Here is a 6,661-nt window from a genome sequence, read left to right on the forward strand (position 1 = left end):
TGCTTGGAATGCCTGCCCGTGCCTTGAACTCACCCATGCCTGGCTCTCTGACCAGATAGCAGCCCTCTCTGAAACTTTAGTGACACCTCATAAATATTGGCCTTCCCTGGCCAGAAAACGACCCTCTCTGAGGCTCTAATGGTCCTCATAAATTCTGATGTTGGGACCAGCAGAAAAATGTAAACTACCATTAGTGTGATGCTTGTCAGAGTTCTGTTATCTGTAACCCCCCTTTTGTGTAACTTGCGGGGCGATAAAGCTGGGCTGTAGGAAAGGTGGGGCTGCTGTCTTGTTCCCTGCTGTTTTGGGAGAGAAAGGCAGCCCAGCCGGTCAAAATAATAAGCTTGCTTTAATTTGAATTTAATTGGAGTCAGTGGTCTTTTCTTGCGTCCTGGTCTAACAGTGCCCATGTAGCTTTGACCAGCACCTATTCCTCGCCCCTCATTTCTGGTGACCACTGTTTATTCTCAGCCTCTGTAAGTTCACGTTTTTAGATTGCCCATGTAAGTGAGGTCATGCCAGATTTTTCTGTGCCTGGCTTATGGAATTCAGCACAATTTCATCTAGATTCATCCAAGTTGTTGCAAGTGCCGGCATCTCTTTCCTTTTCAGGGTTTAATAATATTCCACAGTACACCTGCCAATTTGCTTAGGCATCCATCCATCTACCCATCCATCCATCCATCCATCCTCAGGACATTAAAATGGATTCCGTCCATCCCTTGGCTGTGGTGAAGGGTGTTGCAGCAAACCCATGAGTACAGATGTCTCTTCCACATGCTGATTTCATTCTTTTGAATATACACAGAAGAGGGTTTGCTGGGCCATATGTTCGCTCTATTTTTATTCTTCTAAGGAAGCTCCACACTGCTCTCCATGGTGTCTGCACACATTTGCACATTTGCAAATCCTCAGTGAGTAAAGCTTCATGGGAATCGAGGAGGGGGAAGACTGTGAGTGAGCCACACCCTTCCAACCAGAGGAGTTGTTAGGGGAATGGGCGTGCAATCTTGGAGCCCACAGAAAATAAGCTCAGTGGCCTCGGAGAGTGGCACTGCCATGCCCAAATCCTATGGAAAGTGACACTCACAGCAGGAGTACACAGCACACGTGCTTCGGGAGATGTGAGGCTGGGGGTCTGGTGCTGGCTCTGCCCGTTGCCCGAGGGTCTGTGAGTGAGGCTTCACCTTGTTCTTGTTCTTCCCAATGCTGTCAGTCTAAAGCCCTGAAATGGTTTCCTGTGACATCTGAAAAACCTGCCTTCAGCTGAACACAGCGCCTCCTCCCCACACCCGATGCTTCCCAGGCTGGCAGGGACAGCCTGCCTGTGTCCACGAGTGCTGCACTGGACCTGCTGGCCGCCTGCAGCTGTGTGCACTGCCATTTCTGCAGATCAAGGCATAAGAGGGACTGAGTCCAGAAGACCCAGGCCCCTCTACTTCCACCCAGGATGCAATTAGAACACATCCAGGGCTTGACAACTCCCTGAGGACAGTTCTGTTCTTCTGGCTCTAAACCCAGAGGGACGTGAGGCTGGAGCCGCTTCCGTGAGGAAAGAGCCATTCTAACCATGGGAAACACACGGCAGAAGGCAAAAATGAAATAAGATGGACTGTACCTGATGAACCCCTGGATGCTACTGCACCTGCAGTCCACTCTTCCCCTGAATACTTCAGCTTATTTGTTTAAACCTGTTTTAATTGGATTCTCTGTGATTTGCAAAAGGAAGATAACAAACTGATACATTTCATAAACTCAGGACAATTTTTATTGCAATGTTTGGTTTTTCTACTATGTAGAATAGCATCCCTCTCCCTGAAGAAAAGAAGGAAGGAAGGGAGGAAGAAGAAGAAAGAGTGAGTATCAGATGAAAGGTTCTAGCTGAGCACTCAGCCTGAGAAGGGAAGGACAGACATTGATGGTCTCACCGTGCCACAAAGAATGGCCGCCTGCACTCCAGGTGGGATTACTCATGAAATACAGTGGGCTATTAGGCTCATCTGTCTCTCCACGGCCCTCTAATTAAATAACCACCTTTAAAAATCTTACTATTTTGAAAGACAGTAATTTAAGTCATTTTAGTTAGAGGGGAAATTACACAGACCAGTGGTCTTTGATAAATCAGGTTGTTCCAAACTGGTTCGCTGGAAACCCCTTTCTAAAACACCTAACACGCCACCTGTGGTCCAGGACGGAGGGCTGCCGCCCAGCACAGGGACTCTCCAGCCACGAGGAGACCAAGTCTGAAGGCAAGGACCGTGGCCATGACTTACCCCTGAGAACTGGGCTTTTCGAGGGTTTGGACACACAGAAAAGCCACCGTATGGCCCCTGTCAGATCCTGCTTCTCCCAGGAAATGTACAGCAGCTGCAGGTGCAGAGACTAACCCAAAGCTCCGGCCCCTCGGGTCCACAGAGGACACCCTGGTGGGCCTGGAGGACCATGGACACAGAGGAGAGAGCAGAGAGCGCACAGAGCAGGAGGGTGGAACTCTTTTAAAAAAAAAATCTGAAATGTTTGAGCATCATTTGCTTTTGAAAAGGCAAATATTCAGAAATACAGATGTGGGAAAAAGATGAAAAAAGCGATTTCTAAATATGAGCATGTGCTGCTTCCTATCAAAGGTTGAAACAAACTATAAATATACTATAAATAAACAGAAGAAAAGAAGCAGGGAGGGCAGGGTGGGAGGATGGAGAAGAGGGGAGGCTTAGGGCCTGAGGTGGAGCACATTATCTTCCTTGCTTGTTGGATTATTTCAAAACGAAGCCCACTGATGTGTTTTACTCTGATTCACTAATAAAGAAAAAATTTAAAAAGCAAAATTCAAACTTCAAAGCAAAACCCAAAGCAGAGCATCTCTTCCTTGATTTCCACCTGCATCGCTCACGGGGATCTGCAGACCTGGAAGTGCCACAGCAACTGTGGCATGCGCCAGGGGATTCCTCAAGAGCCAACCTGTGTGGCCGAGGTGTGCAGGCAAAGGAACACTGAGAACATGGCTGCCAATTGCCCTGGAAACTGCTGAGCCAAACACTCAGCCAGGCAGAGGTCCTGCATGCCAAAGGAACCAGGGAAGACAAAGGACAAGGCCACAGTGCTTAGTGCCCGCGGACCTCAGTATGACCCTCCACTCCTGCCTCCATATCCAGGCTCTTCTCAGTCACCCCTGGGCGCCACTCAGTGGGGCTGGCTGGGGGAGGTTTTCATTAAAGCCTCAGGTAATCGGTTCAGAATCCTAGCAGCTCCCAGGTTCCCATAGGTGATTTTCTTGCAGGTAATCCTTGGGATCTACCCCCGGGCGGCCATACCTCCACCTTTGGCGAGCCTGCGCACTGCAAATGGCCACGCTGGCAGCCTCTGCTCCCTGTGGCTGCTGGAGCAAAGCTGGACACCCTGGGTGACTTAAATACCCATACTTTGTGTCCTGGAGGCTGAAAGACTAGGCCAAGTGCTCAGGCAATGCTCTGGGACACCTCCAGGCACCTTCCTGTGTCCTCCCAGCTCCAATGATGCCCACAGACCCTGAAGCCTTTCCCTCCCAGTCGCCTGGCTCCAGCCTCCTTCTCTATCCTCAGAGGGCCCCGTGTGTCCTTCCTCACCCACCAGACCCTCGTAAGGACATGGTAACCCTGCATCAGGGCACTCCCTGCTGTACTGTGACCTCACTTTGACTAACGAACTCTACAAAAACCCGATTCCAAATCAGCTCATGTCCTGTCCTTGGGGGCAGGATGTCAACTTACCTTTGGGCAAAGACAGGGCCATCACAGAGCTCCACCCACGCCCCCAGAATGCATGTCCCTTCCAGCCCCACACCCGGGCCCACCCCTCTCAGAGTGTCCATTCGCTCCAGCTCTGGGAGCTTCATCTGAGCCAGCACTCGGTGGGACTCGGGTGAATCTCCTCCATTCTGTGGTCTGTGCACCTGGCCAGCAAGCCACCTGGTGAGCTGCAGGCCCTGTTATGGCAGCCTGAGCTCTGGGCGCCTTCCAGCTCTGCCGCCTTAGAGCCCTCACACTCCCTTGTAGTCGCCCTCCGAAAAAGCAAGGGAAGGGCCACCTCATCAGAAGGAGACACGCATCACCTCTGCCCTCACCTCAGGTGCAAGAAGCAGTCCCTGGTCCTAGTGGGCACCTGCAAAGGGGCCAAGCAGGTTCCCCAGGAAGAGGAGGGAACGGATAATGGCTGAGCATTAGCAGTTCCCACTGCAGGGTCAAAGGTGACCCATCAGCACTGACCTCCGGCCCTGCAAGCCCAGCCAAGGGCTCCGGGTCCAAGGGCAGGGCCTTAAAATGGAAGGAACTTGGTCCCTGCGAAGCTGCCTGCTGCCCAGCCTCTCCCAGACAGCTGACTGCCCCAGTCCCCAAGGAGCTGCCTCCTGCCCAGCCTGTCCCAGCTGACTGGCTGACCCTGGCTTAAGTGAGAAACTGAACTTGATTAATTTCCATTGGCCATGGCCACCGAGACCTGGAAATCATCCTTGGCTCCAGCCAGGGGGTTTTACCTGAGACTCCCAGGCATCTGGCCTTCAGAAGCAACGTGCTCTATACAAAATGCTGCTTTGGGATACAAAAAGAAAAGGAAAAATATTTAAGAGAAAAACCCTGGAATCATGAAAAGGCTCACCGTCCCTACCTCAGGTCATTAGGTATCTACAGTTCTGGTGTCTCATCTCAGCCACAACATCCTCTAATATCTGTAAGAATGTTGGTGCTAATTCATGAGAATCCTCAGGGAAACAGGCCTCAGAGGCAAGAGAAGAAACTACTAAACACCAGCACTAACCCGAATTCTTACAAAAGTCTCATGAACCCTCAGTCAAGATATGCATCAAATCCATTCCATCACCTTCCCTATTAACTATCAAAATGTTTGCATATTTAAATACTTTCTTTTTGAAGAAAACCTTTCCTTCTTCTTTATGGGCCATTTACTTTATTTTGTATTAAGCCAACAAGAGGAAAATCGATCTGACACTGATTCTAATATGTAATTGAATGTGCATGTGTGTGAGTCTAGAGAATTTCTCTACCCATGCAGCAGAGTGCTTTCCTCCCACGGCTGCAGGAAAGGTTGTTAAAACGGCTTTATAATGGATCCTTCCTGTGGATAAAATTCCTAATTTAATTCTCATTTTAATCCAGAGTTTAATCTCCTACTACTTCCTCCAATGGCATTAACTGAAAGAAATATATTGAAAGATTGAAATATTGGCCACAAAAAAAAATTTAAAGAATAATTGGTAACACTGCTGATGGAGTTAATATTGTCACTTATAAGAATGGGTCCCAGCTAACCCGGAAGCCACTACATCTGACTTTCTTGAACTCTCTGCTCACTGACCCTCCCTTTCAAGGGTTTCTGTGCACAGCTGTTGAGGTGCTGCATAAGTGGACTGCGTACTGTGGTGTCCGCCATCCTGAAATCCCACCTTCCGGCTGAAGAGAGGCTGCCCCTCTGGGGCTGACCAGTTCTCAGAGAAAGCACTTCAGCCTGTGAAATGCAGACTGACCCCCAGAGCTGGGCCTGCTGCCTCTGACCGCCAAAAGGCCAGTCCTCATAACAGTGATGTGACCTCCCCTGAGCACCCTTGAACCTGAAGGAGACAGTGAAGGATAGCACTTGGCTCTGCATCTGGCCTGTGGCATGACAGGTGTGCGAATTAGATGGGAAAACACTCTCAGGTGCCCACCATTATTGTCATCCTGTCATTATCTTGGGAACCTGTGTCTGAGCCCCTGTCTGTAATTCAGAGCCAAAAGTGGGGTGAAATTCCTCTTCCTGATAAGAAACCAGGTACAAAACTGCTTAGTATTATTTTTTGGAGATCTGGATAAGAAACTCTATTATGTGAAAAGCTCTGAACACACAAAGGAGCTTCCCCACAGCTTCTGACCAGCCCTCTGGGGTCTGGTCCCTTGTGTGTGGAGGGAGAACACAAAGCATTCGACTCTGAGGACTCAGGGACTCTGGAGGGAAAAGAACATCCATCCCCTTGTTCAGCTCTCAAAGGATGAGAAGGCAATAAAGAGGTTATGAACGTCCAGAGCTATTGGCAGAAACAGATTTGAAAAAATTTTGATTCATCACCTTTGATCTTCCACCTTCATTGCAGCAGATGGTGGCTATTGGATAAAGACACTGGGCACAGTGGCCAAGGGGTGGCCCTGGTGCTCTTAACCAGTTTGGCTGGTTAAGCTTTCATGGATTAAAATCCTTTTAATAATGTCTGCTGAGAAGTTTTCCTCTCCCAGAGAAATGCAGGAACAGAAATCATTGTACAGCCATTATCCAAAGGCTACTACAGAAAGATAATGACCTTGGCTTTCTAAAGTTGGATGCAAGTGATATATCACGCCCCAAACAGATGACGGTATAGTGTTGTTCAGTGACCAGCAGAAGTCCCCGAGTCCACCTGGGTGCCAGGACCCACAGAAACATACTGTGGCCCACCAGCTCACGCAGGAGCAGGTTTATCTCTGTTACATTTAGCAAGTCTCCAAGGAACACAGGCAGGGGACTGGACAGAAGGCAGGCAAGGCAGAGGAGGTGAGAGGGTTTCCCTGGTCCTGTGGGAAGCAGAGGTGTCAGCCTCCAAGTAAACGAGAACCATTGCCCCCACACAGGTGCTGCTTTGCACTCTCCCAGGATCTGAACC

The sequence above is a fragment of the Ictidomys tridecemlineatus genome, assembly GCF_052094955.1.
Source record: "Ictidomys tridecemlineatus isolate mIctTri1 chromosome 1 unlocalized genomic scaffold, mIctTri1.hap1 SUPER_1_unloc_1, whole genome shotgun sequence".
Taxonomy (NCBI): domain Eukaryota; kingdom Metazoa; phylum Chordata; class Mammalia; order Rodentia; family Sciuridae; genus Ictidomys; species Ictidomys tridecemlineatus.